Here is a 25,839-nt window from a genome sequence, read left to right as displayed (position 1 = left end):
CCCACTGCCCAAGGTTGGATAAATCCTACCCCTATATGTTCCTCAGCATGCTGGCTTATCCATGTAGCAGGACGACATGGCCTTTTTATTTCTCTATCTCTTCCATTTGTCTATATGCTCCTGAAAAAAAAAAAAATTGTGTGTTGTCAATGGGGTTATGGTCATGGTGCCCAGTTTAGTGTAAGGCCCCTAAAGAGCTTGGTAAATATTTGTTGAATGAAGAGTGAATAGTTGAATGTGGACTTGAGTGGGGTTCCTTTTTGTCTTGTATGCTATTTCTACCTTCCTTTATCCCTCAATAATACGTAAATTATCACCCTTCCAAACTTAATCTCTAATTCCCATTTTCTTGATCTGTGAGGTCTCAGTTGTATGATAAGGATGAAGAACCTCTCATAGAGTCTGGCAGTTTGTGTTCATTTAAAGCATATGAATTCTTCCCCTTTTTCATGCTACTAACCTCCATAATTTCTTAATAAAACAGTTGTTTGCAGTTATGTTTGCTTTTGCCATCTTCGTACAACACAATCACTTACGCAAGCTAAATTTAAACAATAGCGAGCTTTTTTTCTTTTTTTCTTTTTAATTTCCATTGAAGTTCCATGTATTCTAGACCAGGTCAAAATTAGCTTGGCTTTACCTAAAATACTCAAAAGCAACTTAGTTCTTTGAAATGCATTGCTTTTTTAAACCAGCAAACCCAAAACCTTTTTGCTCTTAATTAATATCAGAGCGGTATGTACACCATGTATAGAATCCATATATTATCAATAGAAATTCTTATAACTACCCACATATAGATTTCCAAGAGGCAGTAGGGCAGAGAGTACAATTGTTGATAGCTGATTTTTTATGTTCAAATCCTATCTACCATGATTAATAGGTAGAGAAAATAATAGTATTCAGATTATAAGATTATTATAAAAATTAAATTAGTTAATCTACAAAAAACATAGTAATGCCAAACACAAAGTAGACACCATGTTTATGTCAACCAATGTTACTATTACCATGCAAACCACTATGAAGAAATGTTGGCTGTCTCTAAAACATGGATCTAGAAAGGCAATAACACACTAATTGAACAGTTTTCCATCTCAGAGTGCTTTGGTTCTACAAATTTTCACCAGGAGGATTTCATTTCTTCACTATCACTCTCCACATTGCATATGGAAAAAGAGGGCTGAGAGCAGCTGAATTATTTTCCAAGGTCATACTATATGTAAATGTCAGAAACAGACTAAAAACCTAAATCTGACTCCATTTGCAATATTTATCCACCATGCCACAGCTAAGGCCAAAGGAGATAATATGGACAGGTGGACTATAAACCTAGGTTAAAGTATGTCTGCAGTAAGATAATGCGTACATCACCTGTGAGGAATGTGTAAGTTCTGGTTAGGAAGCAGTTACCAACATCAAAGTGCCTAAGTTTGCATTTGATCCCAGGTCTTCTGAGTCAAACACTAGAGCTTATTTATTCATTTGCTATTTTGAGTATACCTTGGTTCTTCTCCGGAAATATTTAAATGTTGAATAAGGAAACATGTTTTAAAGAGAATATTATAGGCATTCATACAAATGTGCTGGAGTATAGATGTCATATGGACTTTGGAACCAGCTATCAATGCATAGCTTCATCTCCTATAGCTCTCCTCTTATTTTGCATTAATTTGAATAGCATGTGCGATATCCTCTCATAGGAAATGGCGATTTGCCTTGAAATGGGGATATATCAATTGTCATAGACTTTAATAAGTCACTTTTGTCTGTTGTATATTAGTAGACCCCATTGCATCTTTCCATATTTTTTGAAGATTTTTTTTTCTTCCTATAAAATGTGCTAAATGCTGGTGCAACATTCGGGTCGGTCGTTAACTGGTAATCGTTTATATATTAAAGTTGCCTCTTAAAAACAAGACAGCATCATCAGACAGTCAGATAGTATCAATGCAGGGCTATCAGGCTCCATTACATGGTGATGGGCTGTTGCTAATTGACCAACACAGATATGTCTTATATTAGGAATGAAATAAGCCTGATGCATCCTGCTGCAAGAATTGGAAGTGCAAGGCAATCTTCAGATCCCCTTTTCTGAATTAGCCCACAGGAGATGAGAGAACCATGTGACAATCTTAGTTCAAAAGCTCTTTCTGCACTGTCATTGCTTTCTGTCATTTGTGCACTTCAATTTTCTTCTCTAGTTGCACTTTACCCTTCTTATCCTTTCGGTCAATAAGTCATCCTTACACAATACCATCTTCTGAAGTGGCATCAACTGCTTCTGTCCGTGACTCCCAAATCTTTATCTTTAACCTTGATTTTTTTCTCCATGATCTCAGCTGTACACACCCACCGAATGTATTTACTTGGGGATTCCACAAGTACCTGGGTGGTAAAAACAGAACTACTTTTTCCTGACATATCAAAATTCACTTTTCTTCTCAGTTTTTATCCTCACATACATTTCAGAGACATCTTTGGTTCTTTCCTCTTTTGTAAATGCCCTTTTAAACCAGAAGCTGTCAAGTCTATCTCTGGAATGTCACTCAAATCCACTTGCTTCTATCTCCATTGCTAATGCTTTCCATCAAACCCCCAGCTCTTTTTTCTTGAACTGATCCAGTAGCTGTCTCATTTATCTTCCCACATCCTGTCACTTCCTTTTCCAAATCCTTCCTCACATTGACTTTCTAAACCACAGATGCGATAATGTCATTTTCCTCTTTTTAAATGTCTTTTCTCCCCTTCCTTGCCCAATGAATGTCTTCTCAAGCTTTCAAGACCAAAGTCAACTGTTACAATTTCTTTACATTCTATCATGACTTCTTGCAGGCAGATTTAGTCTCTCTTATGTGAATTCCAATAGCCCTTTTAAAAACATCTGTTACAGTGAGTGCTATCACTTCCTTTGTATATTGAAGTGCCAGTGTAATAGAGACTTTGAGAAATGCACCGAGGCGACAACATTTAGAAATTTTCTTTTCAGGATCCCAGGCTTAGATCACAACTTTGTGGCCCTTCCTGGGTACTGAAATTCCTACTGTTACTCATCAGTAGAATGCAGGTTCATGAGAACACAGTTAGTTTGTGTAAAAGCATTAAAATCTTCCTTGCAACTCTGTACCAAGTGTTCAAGCCCCAGCCTAAACACAATGTGTTGTGTGACTGTGTATGCCCACGCACACAAGTTCACTAAACCCAAAACTTTAGACTATAATTCCATGGCCTGCTGATACTGTCTTTTCTTCCTTGTTAATCTAAAACTCACAAGGTACTTTCTCAAACTTTCTCACTGTTAGGCCATCTACTTTTGAGAACTATTAACTAATCTCGACCTTGACTCGCCTCACTTTCTTGTTTCTTGTCCCATTTTTTTTCTCTCAAAACTAACCTAAGTGGCTATACCTTCTGTAAATACCAAAAGAGAGGGACAAGCTCACTTGCACTCTAACCCTCTGGCTAACAATAAATAAGGGCTTTACCTCTGTTGTTCCACTTTCCTAGAATTTATTTGAGAATGCATTGACATCTGTTTAATTCAATGTCGGGTACATTAGAAGTAGGCACTAAATATGTATTTGTTGAATAAATTAATGTGTTATCTTTGTGAAAGGTTAGTCTTGGGCCAAAAAATGAATTGTAGGCAAATAAGCCTTAGATGTGAGTTCAATACGACTTAGATTTTTGGCCAAAGAGAATCCTAAGGCACATCAAGTTATGGGGTAAAACCTTATGGAACCATATCAGAAAGACATAGCAAACCAACCTAGAAAGCATTCTATGATGGCTCTGTACTTGGATGCTAGTTATGTTATGTGTTGTTGTATTGCCTTTCACTATCCCTGACTATTCACTAAAATGTTATTAATGGTTACTGCCTGGTATTAGTGACAGGGGTTGGGGGGGGGGGGAAGAGAGAAAGAGAGAGAGAGAGAGAGAGAGAGAGAGAGAGAGAGAGAGAGAGAGAGAGAGAGAGAAGAAAGGAAAGGAAAGGAAAGGAAAGGAAAGGAAAGGAAAGGAAAGGAAAGGAAAGGAAAGGAAAGGAAAGAAAGGGAAAACTATGTATAATTTAATAAGTTATACTAGCAATTGAAAAAACATTAAACAGGGTAAGGAGAATTGGATTGTGGGTGTTGCATGGGAATGGGGCAGATTGCAACTTTTATTATTGTGAGAATAGCCTTACGATGATAGAAATAGGAGAGATAGTAATTATGGACTTGAAAACTTCATCATCTTATGATGAACACAGATCCCTTGCTGATCTGTATTGCACATGTAATATGAGCAAAACATTTTGTTGTGTCAAGCTTTTGAGATCTACAGATTGTTCTTTACTATAGTATCTCTGATTCATCCTGCTTCAGACAGGTAAATTATGAGAAGCAAATCAAAAAGCAATTTAGATAATCTTGGAGAGTGGAATCTGTTTAGCAAAGCAGAAAACTTAAAAACTCTAAAGGGAGAGAACAAATATCATTACAAACAAATAAGAACTCTCCATAGAAAAGGTATTATAAATATAAAAGACAGAGAATACATTGATGACTAAATTACTGATATGCACAAAGAACAGGTATTCATAATGTACAAAAAGTTCCTATAGATCACTAACAATATAAAACAATTCTAGAAACATCGACAAGGGCTATGGAAAGTAATATAGAAGAATATTCACAACACTACAGATATGTAGATATAGATATATACCATACCTTTAAGATATACATGTATATTCATAAATATTTTATTTGTATGTGTAAACAAAGTTTTAGAAAATATGTAATAATCTTTTCAACTGTTAGAGTTCAAGAAATTTTTTTAGTTGAAATTTTCTTAATTTTATGAAACAGTTTTTAAAATGTCCTGGTATGGTCCTCTTTGGTAAATGTCTCATTAGCACTTGAAAATGATTTTTTTTTTTTAGTTTTGATTGTGATATCCTCTAAATAACAGTAAGATCAAGCTGTTTAATGATATTATTTAAAGCTACTTTATGGTGATTAGTTTGCTTGTTCTATAAGGTATAGAGAAGGAAGTATTAGAATCTCGGACAATTGTGGATTTGCCTATTTCTTCTTTACGTTATTAGGTCCATACAGATTTAAGATTGTTACATATCCTTTTGAAAAAAAAACATTTTATCATTATGGAATATCCCTCTTTTTCTCTCATAACACATGTTGGTTAAGGTCTAGTTTGTCTGATATTATTGTAGCCATATGAGCATTCTTTTGCTTAGTATTTGCATGGTATGTCTTTTCTATCTTTTAACTTTAACCAATCTGTGTTTTTATTTCAAATGCATTTCCTGTAAACAGCATTTGGTTAAATATGTTTAAAATTCAGTCTGACAAATTTTGTCTTGATCCATGTAAATAATCTATAAGCACATGAAAAGTCATGATGTGCAACATTACTAGTCATGGAAATACATTTTAAAACTATCATTAGATGCTCCTACGAAGCCAGCAGAATGGCTAAAATGTAAAATAATGAAAATAAAAACTTTTGCAAAGACATGGAGTAACTAAAACTCTCACACATTATTGGTGGAAGTGTAAGTTGGTTAAGCCACTTTAGAAAACAGTTTAGCAGTATCTCCTACTGAAACTAGACATATGCTGCCCTAAGACACATGAGTTCTTCACCTAGATATATATATACCCAACAGAAATAAGATGAGTGTACCTGTCCAACAAAAGATATGCACCAGAGTATTTATAAGAGCTTTTTTAACCTAAGGCAAAACTGAAAATAACTCAAATGCCATCAATAGGGAATTAATAAATAAATTTTGGTTTATTTGCATGGTGATATATACCATGCAACAATAGAAAAGAACTATGGATACAGGAAGAAATATAAATGAATCTCATGGACACGATATTGAGTGAAAGAAGCCAGACAAAAAGTGTATATATACTGTGTAATTCAAATTATATAAAGCTTGATTAGAGGCAAAATTAACCTTGGTTGATAGATGTCAGAACAGTGGTTACCAGTGAGAGCGGCTGATTGGTAATAAGGTTGACTGGCATTAGGAAACCCTCTGACATGCTGACAATGTTCCATGTCTTAACCTGACTAGTGATTTCATGGGTATATACAAATAGAAAATGTTATTAATCTGTACATTTAAGACGTATGCACTTTACTATACATGTTATATCTCAACAAAAAGAAAAAAATACAAAAAATATAAAAAAGGAAGTAAATGTCAAGTTTTTCATATAAAAATAATCCCCAAATCAATATATAGAAAAGTGATTTAATATATACTACTTCAGGTTTTATGTTGTTTTTTTCATAATGTAAATTTGAGTAAAGTGAGGTGCTTCCATATAGTACCGCTCAGCAGAGCACGCAGCTTGTGGGCAGTTATTTCCATGATTTCGAACAGTGAAATTGATCTTTGGTCCTCATGAAAGACTGTGCTGAAGACACAATGAGGAAAAACGAAGGAGAAACATCAAAGTGTCCAGCTGCGGGTTCCTTCCCCTTTCCCTTCCAGAGAGGATCTGCTCAGATAGATGATTTATTAGAAAGAATTTTTATTTATATCTTTACCTTTGTTGTCAGGCTTTTTTTTTTTTTGGTCACTTTTGAGACAGCTGGCTAATAATAATACTTTTTGGAAGTATTATGATAATACAACAGGGTAGCAGTTATATTCAAGCAGATGAAATATGTTTAGACTTTCTGTTTAAAAATGCAATGCTATTTTGCCTCTTTGAATAAACCAGCTGAAGTTTCTTTATAAGCTCAGCTAAATATACACCATCCTGTGAAATACCACTTCTGCTAGAGAGTGGACATTCGAAACCTCAGGGATGGTTGAGCAGATGAGCTGTGAGAACAAAGGCTGCTGTTTCAATGACTGTGTGACTAATTCGGAGCTCAATGGAGTTATTATTATGCCAAGTATTCCGCTTGTCTCACTTTGATCTTGGAGTGGAGAGTTCTGAGAATTAATATTGGCAATAATCCTTCTTGGCAGTTTATAAGCAACTTAGTGTGGTCTCAAGAGGACCAATTTTGGAGACAGATTGCTCAGATTCAAATCCTGTGTTCACACTTAATACTTGATTAATAATGTTGGCTCTCATCAAGTTTATTTTTACCACTTTGGAAAAAAAAGTGTGTATTTAGAATCTAGACATGTCTTAATACCTGAGTAGATTTAAAAAGACATTGATTTATTTTTAATCTCTTTATTATTCATTGATGACAAAGCATTACAGTGGGGATTTCAACATCACTTGTCAAGAGGTGATGAGGAACAAGAGGCTTTTTCACCCCTTTCATTTTACTCATGGGTTTTCTTTAAAAGCTGGTCTCTATGCAATCAGACGACATTATTCCCTATTTCCCACATGGCAGAATGAGTGACCACTAGAACATTCTCTAGTCCTCCATAGTATTCCTTATTTCACATTATTAATTCTTTTTTTTTTTTTTTTTTTTTAAATTAGGCTTTGAGCTCCTTCAGATGGGATTATAAGTTAGCCTTCTGGATGAAACAGAACCGCCTTGCTGACTAAAGCCCAGGTGTTCCAATTTCTCAGGTAACCAGCAGTTCATCTTTTTATCATCCCCGAAGAGAGTGATAAGTTTTTACAGAATTGCAAATAAATGTAGCAACCTCTCAGCAATTCATTTTGCATTCTTTAAAACACCACAGTCACTGACTAAAAAATCCTCAAGGACCCCACTTCGTTTTATGCCTAGTGGCAAATATCACTTGATTAGGCTGGCAGTTAGGAATGGTTCAGCTTTAATTTACCTTTTCTGAAAAATAGCTTGTAGCCCACTGTCTACAGGATGCCAAAAAGCCCGATGATAGGTGAACACCTTAGCTGACCATCTGGATAATTACTAAATGCCAATCATCCAGGAATGTACAAAGAGCTGAATGGGTGACTGGATTTTCACTTTTCTTCCAGTTTTTATCTTTTTTTTCTCTATTTCTTTTCCCCCTTTCACTGTTCTGATTTCCCTTCTGATTCATCTCTGATAGTTGCCATGGGGGCGTACTGAATTTTCTTTCAGGATGACAGCATCCCTTACTATTCTGCTAGAGTCTCATCCTCCTTTCTCCATTGGATTTATGTTAGTTGAGGAGCTAAACAATTGATAAATCTTAATACACTTCCTCATATGTAATCGATGTTGGCATTCATTCAGGGCTCATCATGTGAGTTTTGGGCGTAAATATAACTGCCCAATAAATAAACTGTGTTCAAAGCTCTGAACACTCTCAGTAAATTTCCTAAATTAATAACATTTTTGGTGCTTTTAATCTTGATTAATGTGGGAGATGATAACATATTTGGCCCTTGTAGCTAACTCGAATTCAGATTATTTATCATCACGTCTTGCTGTCTGTATAAACTTGGGCAACTTTTTTGTTAACTTCCTGAGCCTCCTATTTATAACCAGTAGAACCAAAATAACCTGCGAGGGTTGCTGTTTGGACCAAATGAGATATCGTAATTTGTGAAAGTACCTTGGAAACTATTCATGGATTTAAAACTGTAAAGTGTAGGGATATACAATAACATTTATTATGTTAAGAAGAATAGCATCAGCAGCTGAATACAAAGTAGAACCTTAAAAGGAACTTCAATGACAGGAACCATGCCACTGTATTGTGCTCTACATATTGCCTGAAATGAAGTGCACCTCATAAAACTTTGCTGTGTCAGAAAAAATAAATAAACTATAAAATAGAAGATTACATTTCAGGTCTTACTGCTGTATTCTAATAGATTCACTCTGTTATACAAAGTGATTATTTTCAACCTGCTAAAAATCAATCAATACTTATTTCTTAAGGGCTTACTATGTACCAGGCACTTGACTGTAACCATGAGACACAGAGAAATTATTTGAAATCAAGGAGACAGAGTTCTGATTTAAGGTAGTGAATACAGCCTACGTGTTTAACTTTCTTCTGCCCCCTTCACCCACAGCCCCTTTCAATGAGTAAATATTGTCAGCACCAGGAAGCAGAAAATGTGAGAAACCTACACAATGTTAATGAGAGTAAAACAGAATTGAAAGAAAAGGTTTCCAACCTCCAATTCACTGGAGGCTAATAGAAAACTGACCTAATGAATGTGTGTAAAAAGGACTCCAGGAGAAGACCAATAGTGACAACAAAGTCGAGGTGACATGGGCTGGAGATAAAGTTGAAAGTCTCCCTTTCCCCTACAGTAATAGACACTGAATATACTGGGATCAGGAACAATGCTTACAGATTAACTGTACAATTGCTCAAAAAGGAGAGTGGAGGTACTCTACGCATGTTGTTGAATGCCATATCACTGAATGAAAGAATCATCTAAAAAGTTTCTCTTATAAGTCAGAGGAAGATGATAAAGGGATATAGGCAATGAAAAAAATTAAAGAGGAGAAGAGTCCTAGAGTATAGATCCATAATGTTTTATAGATAGAGATATCAATATATTGATATATAGCTATGTACACACACACACACGCACACGCGCGCGCGCACACACACACACATATGTATATCTGAAGGAAGAAATAGAGAACAGTGGACAGGGATAGAAAAGATAAAAATAAAAGTAAAAACTAAGAAATAATTGAAAACAAGAATTTACATCATTAGGAGTCAGAAAAATATACATGTATAATGAGTAGAATATTTTAGTTATATTTTTTATAATTCTTTAACATTGTGTACATATTATATTTAAATTTGTAGTCATGTTAAAATCTTACTGAAAAGTTCTATTTTCAAGGAAAATGCTATGTCACCAAAACTGGCTTAAGAAAGTAAGGAAATTCAAGTAGACCAATAGTATATTATAAATTAAGAAATTTGTGAAATAACTCCACCTATGATAAAGACCCAATCCATATGAGGTGCAAAATATTTCCATGAAACTTAAAAAAAAAAACAAAAAACAAAATACACGTTTCTTGTGTTATTGAAACTATTTCAGGACACTAAAAAAAAAATCCAATTTATTCAATGAGGAAAGCAAAACTAAAATTCTAAAATGAGAACTCAGAAAATTACAAATTAATATGACGTAATGGTGCCAAAAGCCTAAATATAACACTCATATATTAAGTTAAAAAGAAGTTAGTTAAGTATATAAACTGTCATGACTATTCCACTTTTTTGCCAGATGAACTTACGTATCATTTTCTTATATCAAAAAAAATTTTTTTGAACTTTCATTGACATTTTATTAAAATAATAGATTGAACTTTGAATAAAAAATTTATTTACCTGAAGTACTTTTTAACTTTCTTGATGTTAAAACATTATCTTCTTCAGCCTAGTCCTATTCATTTTTTTTTGAACCTGTCTCCTTTGGATAAACCAGTCTATTTTAAAATAAATGACATTGAAACTGAATGTCAAAATAAATTAAACATCATGACAAAAGTATCAAAGCAAGGGTAATTTTAGAAGAAAAATGTGTACATATTTTATTTAAAAAAATATATAGATATATAGTTTTACCTTAATCGTTTGATGGTAACGTGATCACTGAGTCCTTTTGCTTTGGACAGAATTTTTCATACCAACAATGATGGAAGGTTGAACACTTAAAAGGATCACTTTCAACATTAAATCTGTATCTGTCTAGAGATGCTGTGTGACAAACATCCCCAAATCTCAGTAGCTTGCAGTAGTAGAGGGTTTTCTCATTTATGCTATAGGTCTATTGTAGGTCGACTGAGGCTCTGCTCCATGCTATAATCACTCTGGATTATATTTGATGGAGCATCAAATTTCTGGACCATCGCTGGTATAGTGGGTTGAATATGTCCTCCAAAAATTCATGTCCACCTGAAACCTCAGAATGTGACTATATTTGAAAATAGGGTCTTTGCAGATGTAACTAATTTAAAATATTGAGATAAAAAATCATCCTGGATTTAGGCTAGACCCTAAACCCAATTACTGGTGTTCTTATAAGAAGAAAAAAGGACACACAGACACAAAGAAGTTCATGTGCAGATGGAGGCAGAGCTGGGAGTGATGCATCTGCATCTAGAAGACGAGCAATACCAAGGAGTGACCATCCCCACTAGAAGCTAAGAGAGGCATGGAATGGTTTCTCCCTTAGAGCTTCCAAGAGAAACTGACCCTACCGATTCCCTGAATCTGTACCTCTGATATCCTAAACTGTGAGATAACAAATTCCTGCTGTGAGAAGCCACCGGTCTGTGGTAACCTGTATGGCAGCCCTGGGAACCTTAGCCATCTGGTGACTGAAGCCGTGGGAAAGAGTTCCATAGTGTTTCTCTTTGGAGGTAAGGGTGTACAGCCCGAAAGAACCATGCCTCCTTTCTGTTCGTAACTTGTTAGCCAAAACTACTCACACAAGCAAAAGGGAGCCACGAGGTGTGATCCTATCGTATGCTGCAAAACGGAGAACCAGAAATATTTAGTAACGACTTCGAAGACTACGACTGAGTCATAAGTACAGGGAAAAGTAAAACTTCGCAAATGTACGCTGATGAAACTAGATGACATTCACACCCTCTTCTCTTGTGACAAACAGAGAGATATTTTGCCCTCAAAATCTCCAAAGTGACATAAAATATATTCTTTTTGACAGCTACATCAAATTTGAATTCTAAAATCCCTCTTAAAACCTGGCAATGACTCGACATTAGTGACAAAACTCTTCCTCATAACCTTCAAAATGGCATTTTCAGGAGCGACATCAGGAAAATATTGCCTGAATTTGTGCTGCAGAGATTGGATTTGAATATTTTCTTTGAAATTGTTTTAAGAGGCTCGTCCTTATAAGCTTCATTAAGACAAGAAAATGACGGAGTATTTTAAGGAAAAGTTTGCTGAATCCATAGCTAGATTCTGGTTCTGTATGTTCAAGGTAAATCATAGAGAGAAATAATGCTGGTGTTCCAATGTAGTCAAAACCTGGTATAGTTGTGCTGAAAGTTACACTTTTTAATAATTGAAACACCGAGTTTTATGCAGGGAGAGGAGAGGGGGAGTTGGAAAGAAGGGAGACAATGTGTTTCAGCTTGTAAATCCAGACAGGCCGTCTCCTGTTGACAACTCACGAAACTTAGTATGAGACAAAATAACTTCATGATAGTATTCAAATCTTCAAAAGCAAGGCAAATTTCTTCCCCTGACGCCCTCATAATATCGTAAATGTCTTATAGATAACTGGGCTGTTTCAGAAGCCAATGCTTAAAAGTGAATTGTGCAAGCAGGCTTTAGTGAGTCCAGGTTTTCTGAGAAAGTCCACCTTTGCCTTCCCTGTGCGAGGCAACACCCCTTTCTCAAGGGATGGAGAACCTCCCTCCAGGCCCCAACCACTGAGGATGAGCCCATGCTGGCCAGCTCTTACCAGCTATTCAAATTTGGAGCTTTATCTACTTCATCGGCCTAGTCTGTGTCAGTGACAACGTGGTTTAAAAGAAATGGTAGATAACAAGAGATGTAACCAATTTCATTAGGTCCTCCTACAAGGAGGCCCGGTTGTTATTTGCAAAGAGGAAAATACAGCAAGAAAAGCCTCTCAGAGATTAAGAACAGCTAGAATTGGTAAAAGTCTTAGGCTGAGAGGAAGCTCTGAGTCACTTTAGTGAGAAGAAGCAGAACCCTCAAGTTGGGGGATTATCTGCATTATGTTATGGGACCTGAGTTTGTCATCTCTCTGTAGTTTCCTTTACAAATCAATTAAGAATTGGCCTGCCCTTGACCTTTTAAAATAGTTGTAGCTCACTTTTCTCCTGCAACTTTGGTAAATAAAAGAGGGGAAATAAGTATCATACAACAATACTGTCACCAAAGTGGTGGTGGCTACCTCAAGGCAGATGAGCAGGCAGGGATGACCTGTTTAGCCCCAGTGGTCATAGGAGGACTGAGAGCTGCTCCATTGGCCAGATTTGTCTCCAGAAGCAAAGCCAGCCTGGGACATGCATATCGAGACTCAGCAAGCATGACAGGATGAGGCTGAGACTTTGAGGCTGGAGAATATGCTTCCATCAGCCCTTTCTCTGCCATTTTTTATGTTAAAAGACAGAAGCCACAAAACAGGTCCCAGTCTCTTCTGCCCCATTTTCTACACCAGAATTTCTGGGTACTACAGGGAGCTCTTTATCCCTACACAATGACATTCCAACCACCACCAGACAGAAATGACAGCTAATCTTGCTTACTGCCCCAAGTAAGACCTTGGGTCCACTGGTACTATGAGTGATAATAAGCCATTTCCTGGTAAGGGAAGGAAACTCCTCACCACGAATGTGCTTGGGCTTTGGGCAAATGGCACTTCAAAGATTCTCATAATCTTGGAGTCCGCGAGCTAGTGGGCTATGCAATGCTGCTTGGGCATTTCAGGGCTGGTTTCTCTGTTCATATCCAATTCTGGTGCATTGGGGCAGGAAGCCATGTTGATGTCCAAGGGTGTTTGATGCCAGCAACAGTTCCTTTACATTCTCCTTCATCTGAGAATGTCATTATTTCACTGGCATGAAGAATATTTTCACTTAACAGAATTTGGAGTTGATAGTTCTTCCCCCGCGCCGCCCCCGCCCCCCCCCCCCAGCACCTTAAATATCATGGGTGGCACTTCCTTCTTGTCTCCATTGGTTTCTTATTTGAAGACTGAAGACATTCACATCATTTCTTCCCTGTGAGTAATATTATTGCTTTATGTTATATTATTTTATTTTTAGTTTGTAGTAGTTTGATTGTTCGAGCATGAATTTCTTTCTTTTCTCCACCCCCATCCCTGTTGAGTTTCACTGAGCTTCTCAAATTTATAGTCTTCTGCCAAATTTGGAGAATTTTTAGCCATATTTTTCAAAATATTTTTTAGCACCACACTTAACTCTAAGGATACAAATCTTCAAATTTTTAATATTTTCTCACAAGTGCCTGAGGATCTGTTCATATTTTTAAACTACTTATTTCTCTATTATTCACATGGAATAATTTGTATCAATCTAGCTTCAAGTTCAGCGACTCCATCTTCTCTCATCTCCATTTTGTTCTAGACTAGATCCAGTGAACTTTTTTTAATAATTACATTTTTCTGTTTCTGAAATTTCTGTTCTTCTTTTCTTTTATTTCTCTACTGAAACTTTCTTTCCATTCTTCTGAAGAGTTTTTGGGCTTACTTGTTGGAACATTACTATAATAGGTGTCTAAAGTCTTTAGTAGATACTGCTGACATTTTTAATATCTTGGCTTTGGGGGTCTATTAATTAATTGTTTTTTTCCATGCCAGTGGAGATTTTCATGGTTCTTTATACACCAAGCAATTTTGGATCACATCCTGGACATTTTGATTATGTTATGAGATTCTGAGTCTTGTATAAATCTTATGAGAAATATCGGTATTTTTGTTTTAGCAGGCAGTTATCACAATTGATTTAAGTTCAGGTTGCAAATTCTGACCCACTTTCTGTGAGCTCTAGCTCTATTATTAGTTTAGTTTTTAAACCTTTGAAAGCTTATTTACTGCTATTTCTATCTGTCCCATGAGAGTCACTCAGTGGTTCAGTCTGGTACCTGGCAAGTGGTCTATCTGTTATTTAGCTCTCAGTCTTTTTGGTACGCTTGTTAGAATTTGGTGTAGGCCCGGCAGCTTCAGATGAGCCCCAGAGTTCATGAACAATGTTTTGGGATCACTTTTCCAAATTTCTTCCTCTGCTGCAATCTTTCTCAATGCTTCCCATCTACCCGGGAATCCCTTTCAGTCCTCCAGCCAGAGTTTGCCCTCCTCCACCAAGCACATCTGCAACCACGTCTATGAACATGCAGTGGGAGACCTGAGGGGGAAAAACGTGTTTCAGTTCGCCTCCTGTTCGGCAGTTCTTTAAATTCTGGTGTTCTTCCTCAGTCCATCTGCTACTGTTTACCTTTCGAAGTCATCAAATAGCTTCCCCATGCCTTATGTCCTGGTTTTATACCTGTGTTTATTGGTGGAGACAGAATAAGCTGTGCTTATTCCAACTTACTCAGAGCCAACACCTGGACTTTATTTTTAAATACAATAAATTGCATAATTTCAGAAATAACTAACATATATTCACGATTTTCAATAGAAATGACAGTATAAATTATAGTAAACACACTGGAAAGCATTTCAGGTAACTAACACAGACCTTATACTGCTCGCTCTGAATTCTTTATCACTTTGTCTTCTAAGTATGCCTACCAGCTATGATTACTGAGAGATTTGTGCTTTCTTATTTGCATTATAAAAGTGAGAGATTTCTTTTCCATTTTTCAAATATAAAATTATGTTACAGTGTTGAATATTCTCTTTCAAGCCACGCATTCCCCTTATGCCTAGTATTTGGCTATGTCCTTTTGACTTCACCTCTCAATTCAGAATTGTTATCCTAACATATACTGAATATGCACAGGTTGCAAATAGCCTCAAAGCATTTGTTAATCAAATATTTGGCATTCATGGACCAGGCACTGGACAAGTAAAGGCAATCTGATAATTCAAATGTGCTTCATTGAATCTACCATGTGGGTAATCTTTACAAGAATAATTGAGAATCTTCTGTACTTAAAATTTCAACTAATATTGATGAGCTTGGGTACACAAAGTTATAAAGTAAAAAATTACCCCAAATAGTTATTCTTTTACATTTCACATGGTAGAACTTATTACATTACCAGTGGAAAACAAGATTGTTTACAAGAGTTTATCTATTCTAAGAATCCATTCTCCTACCTCTATCTCTGCTTGGTAAAACACTTCTCATCTTTTAAGTTCAAGCTGAATGATGCATTCACATTGAGGCCTTCCTTGATACCCCCAGCTGTAATTACTTGTTCTTTTTTCTGTGTTCGTACAGCATTTTGTTTACACTGCTAACATTTTTCATGCTGCCTTTATAGCTTTTTAAATACAGTTTACCTCCCAGAGAGATTGTTAGCTTCTTGATGGCAGGAATTGAGGACTATTTCATTTTTTCATCCTCAGTGCCTACTTCAGTTGCTGCTAAAATCATGGTATATAGCTTTTTAAATAAAGCTCCAAAGGTGATTCTGATGTAAAATCTTTTCAGAGTTTATATGAGATAAAGAATTTCCAAAATAAAACTATCTTTTTATGAAAATTGAAAACTTTGACTAACAAACCAGATATGGATTCAGCATAAGAAAACACTCAAGGTATGATGAGTTATCATTATCATAAACTCTTATTCTTAATTTTCATTATCTTTTTGTCATTATTTACCAAAGAATTTTTACTACCATGAAGAAACTCCACTTAGTAACTGCAATCTCCCTGGGCTCTTTGGGTAACATAAACAAGGCCAAGTCCAGTTAGACTGACAGGAATGTAAAGAGAATTTATTATCCTTGGATGCCTGCCATCTTCCTGGGAGCAATGAATGTAACCTTTCAGATAGAGCATGAAAAGTACATTTTTTTTGGTCATGTTTAAATGGTTAAAAACAAACAAACAAATAATACTCTCTTTTCTATTGTACAATTGTTCTCAGTCCAAACAGCTTTCATTTTCATAACAAGCATCCCATGTCAGGGAGAAGGAAAACTTTCCAGAGAGAGAGAATGAGCATATGGACCAACCAACACCTTTAAATAGAAATATTTCTTAGCCAAAGTGAATGAGGTAAGAGGTCTAAAACTTATTCACTTAATAGTTTGAAATGAATTTGTTTAGCAATAAAGAACTACTAATAATCTCTAAGTAGGAAGGAAGGAAATTAATATTTATTATCTGCTAAGTGCCAGGCCAGTCAATGTGCTCTTAGGACTGGTGTTTTCTGTGATGTTCTTTTCTAAACAACTCTATACTCTCCTCATCATAAGGTCCAAAGTGGGTCAGCACATCCCCTTTATAGCTTTAGGGCCTCTGAACTTGCAAAGACACCAAAGCTTCACAATCTTTATTTTCTTCTATGGTTGCAGCTTTTACTGGCCTAGTGAGAATAGGTCAATTCACATTTAGACCCTCCACACCCTAATTAATCATTAAAGGTTTTAGTTATACCAGAACAGGTTAAGGCAGCGCTCAAAGTGTGACCTCGGATGATTGTTGTCATAACTGCTGGCAGTGGGCGTTTGAAATAAGGATTTCTGAGTGTCACTCTAGCCAAACCAATGCAAACTCTCTGAAAATAGGGAGCAGGGATCTGTATTTTAACAAACACTTGGGTAGTTCTTGAGTACTCTAAAGTAGAAAATAAATGATAAGGGAGGTACACGCAAGAACAACTTTTTAAGGACAAGATCTTCAGAGTCATTGTCTGAGGAGTCCATTAAAAACATGCCCGGAAAAGTGGGATGCTAAGACTCATGGCCAACACTCGTTGCCATTTGCTTTTATAATTGAAGTATTTGAAGGAACAGAATTCCAATTAATTGCAAGCAAGTTTTGCTGCGATTCCTTCTCGCTCCTCCCAGAGTAAACAGAAAGAACAACAATTAAACCTATACAATCAAGTTTGTTTTCAATTCCAACTCCCTGCACTTCTTTTGCATCTCTCCTCATGAAGCATTAATGGAAATAAAACATACAGACATGTACACATATATATTGGTTGTGACCAGTTTAGAGAACAAATCCACAATGTCATCTCAAACTACAAGGATTGCTAATTTCTACGTCCTATTTATAATACCCTATTTGTATATCCTATTTATAATGAATACATCGCGGATACAACTAATTTCACCCAAAAGTACTAACATCCATTATGTAAACCACAAAGCTTCTAATATTGGCCGTGATAAAGACAGTTGAAACAAAGGGCTCTAACTCTGGCCTTGTGGATTAGATGGCATCTGACCACCCTGGGAATGGGACTTTCTGACTTGGGCCACTGATCGTCTCTAGAATGTATAGTAGTTATCCCTAACCCTTAATTGTGGTTAATCGTTCTGTGGTGGTTTTAGTTACCAGTGGTCAATCACAACCCAGAAAGAGTAAATAAAAAATTCATAAGTTCTCTTTAGTTTGGTGAAGTCTTGCCCTGCCCTGCTCCGTCCTGCCTGGGAAGTGAATTATCCCTTTGTCTTGCATATCCATACTGTACATGCTCCCGCCCTTTGGTCATTTAGTAGCCCTCTCGGATATCAGATCTGCTGTCACAGGATTGCAGTGCTTGTGTTTAGGTAACCCTTATTTTACTTAGCAATGGCCCCAAAGTGCAAGAGTAGCTGGCGCTTGCAATTCGGATATGCCAAAGAGAAACTGTAAAGTGTGTCCTTTAAGTGAAATGTATGTATGTCTAGGAAAAAACACTATATATAGTTTTTGGTACTATCTGCAGATTTGGGCATCCACTGGGGGGAGGGGGGTGTTTTAAAATGTATTCTCTGTGGATAGGGGAGATTACTATATTTCAAAATAGCATATATCTAATATCACATCCTCAAAGACATTGAAAATGTAGATCTATCTTCCCTCAAAAATAGGAATAAATTTTCTTTCTTTAAAAAGTGAGAAAGCTTTTTTCCCATCAACTATTGTTAAATGTTATGTGGTTAAGATCTCTTCTTCTCTCTCTCTCTCCATACACACACACACACACACACACACACACACACACACACACATACACACATACACACATATTTATATATACACATATATATCTACATAGACATATATATTTATATTTAATCAATATCAATGTTTTTCTTTTCTCCTAAGGCTTCTTAAGCAATCTTCTTATAAGACATACTCAAGTTGTTAATATAACAATATTAATACCTACCCATTTTATCAAATCCAAGATACCACAATTATAACATACTCTAATATATTATATGTCACTGAAAAAGAAAAAAAGATTCTGATAAGTGGGGCATGGTGTTCCAGTTTCAAATGGCAAAATTTGAAAAAAAAGAAGTGACATCTTAGTACTTTATAAAAGGTAATTTTGTAAGTATTGAGAATTTTAGAAAGTAAAGAATATGACATGTATTCTTCTTACAAGCTTTTTTTTTACGAAGAAAAGTAAAGTAAAAATAGTGCTACCAGGCAATACAATACAAGTACAAGGTGGTCAGAAGCAACAGACAACCTCAGTGCTTCTACTACAAAAAGGGAAATGAATGCCACACATAGCTGCTAGTTGCTGCCTATCTGGCTCAAATTCATGAGAAAGCAAAGATTCACTTGGAATTCTGGAGGTGAAATGACATGCTCTTGTGTTTTGCTGTAGAGGGAATGAACATTTTATGACAAATTACTCCCATAAGGGGAAAAAATTTACCCTGGTCCTGCAGAATTAAAGTGGAGATAATAGGTGTTTCAGAAGGAAACACTATCTTCTACAGTGCAAAGAGTCAATAGACACACCATCCACCTTGCCTTGCAGAAATGAATGTTAGAGGGCTGAATGGAATGAATATCCATCTAAAATACTTCTTCCTAGTAAGTGGTAGTGAGAAAAATATGAAAGGTCCTGGCTCTGATAAGAAGGAAAATGACTGGTGATTTTACCTTCTGCTATTAAACACCAATGCTGCTCTATGGAAACCAGTGGTAAGTATACAGGAGCTGGGGGTAGTATCCTAGGAAGGTAGATAAAATGCTCTCCCAGTCTAAGCAATAGGACAAGGATAAGAAGTAACCAACAGAGGAATTCCAGAAAAGTGATACCTCGTTCCTTAGGAGACGGAGGAAGACGGGTAAGGCCTTTTGTTTACTATTTGTATGGATTATCTTTTTCTATCCTCTCATTTTTAACCTATTTTTGTCTTGCATTTAAAGTGAGTCTCTTGCAAGCAGCATATAGAGTTGGATGATTTTTTTTTAATCCACTTTGCCTCTAATTGGTGAGCTTAATCTATTCATAAAGTGAATACAGATAATGTGTTTCTGCCACCGTGCTATTTTATACATATATGTATTTTTTGTTCCTAAATTCCTCCAATACTGCCTTTTTTGTTTGATTTTTTTTCCTAGTGTACCATTTCAATTCCCTCTTTATTTTCTTTTCTGTATATTTTAAAATTATTTTCTTAATGGTTACCATGTAGATTATATTTAACATCCTAAATTTAAAATAAAATAATTCAGTTTAAAATGATAAAAAATTAGTTTTAATAGCATACATTAACCCTATACATATCTAGCTTGATCCTTTTAATGTTATCATTGTCACAAATTATATTTTTATATATTGTATGCCCATTGACATAGATTTATAATTGTTTTATGGATCTGTCCTTAAATCATATAGAAAACAGAAAGAAGAGTTATATACCAAAACACAATAATACTATACTTTATAGTTACCTATTTAGTTTCCCATATCAATAATCCTATTGTTTTCGCATAGCTTCAAGATACTATTTATTTTTCTATCATTTTAGCCAAAGAACTCCTGTTGGTATTTTTACTTTGCTTTAGCATTTCTTACAGGACAAGTCTAATAGCAATAAACTTTCTCTCTCTCTTTTTTTGGTTATTATTATTAGTAATAATGAGAAAGTAGCTGTTAATCTTTTTTAGGATCCTTTGTATGTGACAAGTCACTTTGCTTTCATTTTGAAAGAGTCTCACTTTGGCTTTGGCTTTTGATGGTTTAATTGTAATGCATCTCAGCATAGTTCTCTTTTTCAAGTTTATCTTGCTTAGGCTGTGTTGAGCTTCTTGGATATATAGATTCATGTATTTCATCAAATTTGGCAAGTTTTTAGCCATCTTTTCTTCAAATATTTTTTTTCTACTCCTTTCTCTTTTCTCTTTTCTGGGACTCTAGTAATATGTATGTTGATTTGCTTGACAGTGTCCCATAGTCCCTTAAATTCTGTTCCCTTTTCTTCATTCCTATTTTCTTTCTGCTGCTTAGACTGGATAATTTCAAATACCCTAACTTTTAATTTTGTTGATTCTTTCTTGTGCCAGTTTAATTCTGCTAGTGCACCTACTAGTGAATATTTCAGATATTGTACTTTTCTGTTCTAGAATTACTATTTGATTCTTTTTTATGACTTCTATCTCTTTATTTTATTGACATTCCCTATTTATTCACACATCATTCTCATGTTTCTTTTAGTTCTTTGTTCATGGTTTCCTGCAGCTCTCTGAGCATATATAAGACAATTTCAACTCTTTAGTAAATCCAATGTCTGAGCTTCCTTGGTGTGGATTTTCTTTCTTTCTTTCTTTCGTTCGTTCGTTCGTTCGTTCGTTCTTTCTTTCTTTCTTTCTTTTTTTTTTTGTCAATTTTTCTTTTTCCTGTGATATGCCATACTTTCTTCTTTGTTTGTTTTTTGTTTGCTTGTTGTTTGGTATGCCTTGTAATATTTTGTTGAGAATTGGACATTTTGAATATTATAATGTGGTAAATCCATTAATCAAAATTTTCTCCTTCAGCAATTAATATTATGGCTCAATTAAGACCTCAGTCATCATTCGTTTATTGATTTTGCCAAACTATTAATGCAAAAACTATATTCCTTATCACATGTGGCCATTGAAGTCTCTGTTCTGTTATCCACATAGTCAGTCAGTGACCTGAAAGAGATTTCCTTAAATTCCTGGGCACATTTATTAAAAAAAAAAAAAAAAAAAAGAATCTCCATCTTTTGTAATCCTCTCAACTCACCCTGCTGGGAGGCAGCTTCTGTCTCTGAGAATTGAAAACAATAGTCAACTCCTGGGCAAGCCCATCACCAAACTTTCAGGATGATCAAAACCCTAATTTTTAGAGGACAGGGTCTCCATCACCCACTCTGGAACTGATAAACAATACCAGAAACATGTGCCGCCATCCTCACAGCTACCTGCTATCCCTGTTGGAAGCTGTAGCACTACATAAAATCACAAAATTCACCATATTTAGCACTACCTTGGATGCTATAAGTATTTGACTAGACCTCAGAGTCCTGAAATAGTTTATTCTCACAGTTTTTAACAACTCTGGCTTTTTTAGTGGAGAGACTAATTCCAAGAGCTTCCTTAGTCCACCACCTTCCATGACCACGTCTTCTACCATCACCATATCTTGATGTTTTGAGCATTTATATGCTTTACTTATTCAAAATAGAAAGAAAGAAAGAAAGAAAGAAAGAAAGAAAGAAAGAAAGAAAGAAAGAAAGAAAGAAAGAAAGAAAGAGAGAGACTAGAAGAAAAAGGGAAAACAGGAGGTAGGGAGGAAAAAAGGAAGAGAATTTTTGATTGTGCACTATTTATTTCAATGTGAGTGACTTCCTTTGTGTAACTTAACTAAGTGCTTAATTCCGCAACTCAGTAATTATGGGGTAAACAACAGAATTCTTGGACTTGAAACTTACAAAAATGAAAAGATGCTGGCCCCAGAGCTACAGAACAATAGGTGACTGACCTAGGTTCTTAGATTACTTTGCTAGAGTTTCTGCCACATGAATGTCAGTGTCGCCACATTCAAAAAGGTCATATAATTGCTAGAACAATAGTATTGCTATAATCACACTTTTTTTTTTGCATTTGTCTAAAATTACTTTGCTTTCCACTGTAATTGGCTACCATGATATAACTTACACCAGTGATTCTCCATCGGCATCATTATATATTCTGGTCCTTTCGTTTTAATGACATTTTTCATAGTCTGTTTGACTATAAGGTCCAAACAGCCTGATGTTGGGTGGGGGTGGGTTGCAAGTGCATCATTCTCCTCTACCTTGAAGTTGAGTTTTTAAAGTCAAAAAAGTAAAAAAAAAAAAAATCAAAACTCCCTAAGCTCTAAACAATTAATACATAGATCTAATTACCTGATACCTTAAACTATTTATATTGTATTTAGGGAGAAAAAGGGGGAGAATCTCCAAAACTGTTCTATAAAAAACAAATACAAATTACATTTATTAAGCAATACACTAAGTCCCAGCAGGAGACTTCCTCCTACAGAGCTGCAGAAACTTTCGAGAGATATAGCTAGGCATGCTGCAGAAAGCACAGGTCTTCAAAGGAAGCTCTGACCTACTTTGCTTCTGCCTAGTTTCAAACTGGTTCTTGTTGCTGTGGCTTTCTGAGACAGGTAGAATCAGTTATTGCAGCATTTTTGGTGGCCAGTCTGCTCACAAGAGGTACAAAGGCAATTCATAGTATAGAAGCTTCTAATCTCCCCTCAACAATTAGGAGCATTATTTCAGCATTTACCAGGCAGCTGGAGGAAATTTCTGTTTTTGTTATTTCAGTGTTAGCCTCTGCTAGATAAATTACTTTACTTAAGAATGGAGAGCAATGTAACATTTCGAAATATCTAACAGAGATGTTATCTTAAGTAGTAGATAGTGACTTCTAAATATACACTGGAGAAAGCTCATAGGAAGCTACTTACTAATAATAACCTCAGGGAACATTTTCTTCCATAACTTAATGAGGCTGAGTACAAGGAGACTGTCCACAAATCAGCTCACTGTTTTTCACACACAGTATGCATTGTGCCCTACTATCAGTTAATTTCACATACAGACTTCCAACCCTCCTAGATTAGGAAGCTAAAAGTGGAGTAGAGAAGTCATAAGACACAACTGCATGATAAGAGCAAATTAAAAAAAAAAAAAAAAACTAGCTCGATATTGCAAAGGACTGCAGAAAGGCCACACAAACTAAAATGTTTTCTGCATTCTGATCTCTCTCTGTCTTAGTCCTACCTCAAACATTCTGCATTGTCTAATTGAATAAGAATGTTTGGCTTCATTCACTTTAATTCATTCATACACTCATTTTATGGAGCTATCGTTCAGATAGATGTTCAGAGAACATGTAGCTCCTCTGATGTTCCTTTTGAGCCTCCATCCATTAGCCAATAGGTATGACTTTTACTTAAAAGTCTAATACAATTTAAAATATATGACCTGAATGATCATTTAAACAGTTAGTTGCTTTAGGCAGTATTCAAGTTCTTCTTTGGATAACAATGCTAGTCTGTTAGGAGTCTTCCCCTATTTTTGCTTCTCTTCCCCAAAAGTAATCTATTGATATGTATAAGAGAATCCTGACCCCTCCCCCCCCCCCCCCCCCCCCCCCCCCCCCCCGCCAAATACCCATTTTTGTGCCATTGGAAGAAGGAACAATGGCTTGGGTGAGTGTTTGGCTGTGTGCTGATTATCTTCTTATCTCTGAGGCATTGGCTCTAACTCATTTGGCTGAGGCTTGCCTCAAGGCTATGACAGATAGTCTGCAGTGGGTATTATTCTTAATCTGGTCTCTGATGCATCAAGTCATGCTTGCAGTGACTCCCTGGCTAACCTTTCCAGATCCCGTCACCTTCTGGTACTATAAATGCATATTGGACCCTACTTTGACTTCCAATTGTTTCTGGCTGGAGAAATCTATTCTTTAGCCCTCATTACATAGTATTCTCTGTCATCAATACTACTCCCTTCTGACAGGCTCCTCAACTACTTTGGAGTCCCATACAGAATATAGAGAAACAAGGGGCTGCTAGAAAAGCACGTACCTCAAGACCTCTCACCTCCAGGAAACATGGCACCTCCAAGTTAACTTTGCAGTGACGATACCCTCGCAAGGAGTCCTTTCACTCACAGTCCTAAATGGAGAGTAGGCAAGAATTTCTTGCTCTCAGTGCTCCCCAGGAGCAGATGGGGGAAATTAGAAGAGATAACTGTGGCTTCTTTTACTTCTTTCTCTTTTGCTTTTTCTTCTGCTTCCCATTGCAATTAGCCAGAGAAGAGGTGAATTTATTTTTGCCTTCACCTGTCTGGACCTGACCTATAAAACTTTGAGGACAGATCTCCAAATCTCATCCTTGATAAAAAAGGAAACTAGCAGTACTCCAAATAATCCTTTCTAAATGCAGAAGGTTGGTTCACGATATTTGTTGAAAATTTTGTTTTAAATGTTAGTGAATAGGATTTTGATTTCTGTTAATGGTAAAATTGCTTGTAGAAGACCAAATCTTCCACACATGAACACACAAAGGCTGGATTAAGTAAAAAAACAAAATGAAAAATGACAGATGGTAAACTCGTTGAGGTAACCTGACAGTCTATAGCTTTTTAACCATAAAACATTCACCAATCCCTGATGGTGGAGGCTGGAAAGACTAGAAAGTCAACCACAAAGTGATTTTAAAGAGACAGAGAAGAACAAAAGAACTTTTGTCAATTTCGCAGGAGCTAGATAAAAATTACATTTCATGGTTAATAAGATAGCAAGTACTTGAGAAACCAACATTCAATGGAAAAGTGTAAAGAAGTGAGCCCAACAGTCTAAGCTATCTTTCTTGTTAAGATGTTCACAATTCATTAGTAAGCAATGAGGGCAGAGAGAAGCCAATGAAGGGGGAAAATGGCAGTGAAGAAAATGAAGACCTAATTGAAGTTTTGGCAGTCTTATGGTGCTTAAGAGATAAAAATTGAAGCTTATGACTTGCCAAGGAATAGAGACCATAATAAAAACCCCCAGGATTTAAATCTGGAATCTTGAAGGGCTACACCCTAAGAAAAAGAAGAAGAAAAAAAAACTTAAAGAAAGAACACAAGAAAGACTAAAAACTTACCTCAAAACATCACAATTCCTACATGGCTTCAGGTTATTTCTGCTTACTTTAATTTCCTGGCAGAAACTAATAGCCAGAGCTCTTGAAATTTTGTATATACAAAATGTTTACTCAGTCAAAAAAAAAAATCAAACATATTATGAGAAAGGACCAAGAGAAAATGAGATGATAGAAACAGATTTAAGAGTAATAGAGAAATTAGAGTTTTCAGACATCGACTTTAAAATAATTGTGATTGGTAGGTTTAGAACCAAAAGTGACAAGGTAGAGAACTTCATCTTGAGAACTGGGATCTATAATAAAAAAAAAAGTCATTTGGACACTCTAGAACTGAAACACGCATATAGT

Source organism: Rousettus aegyptiacus, unplaced genomic scaffold (assembly GCF_014176215.1).
Source record: "Rousettus aegyptiacus isolate mRouAeg1 unplaced genomic scaffold, mRouAeg1.p scaffold_m13_p_6, whole genome shotgun sequence".
Classification (NCBI taxonomy): domain Eukaryota; kingdom Metazoa; phylum Chordata; class Mammalia; order Chiroptera; family Pteropodidae; genus Rousettus; species Rousettus aegyptiacus.
This window is presented reverse-complemented; position numbering follows the sequence as displayed.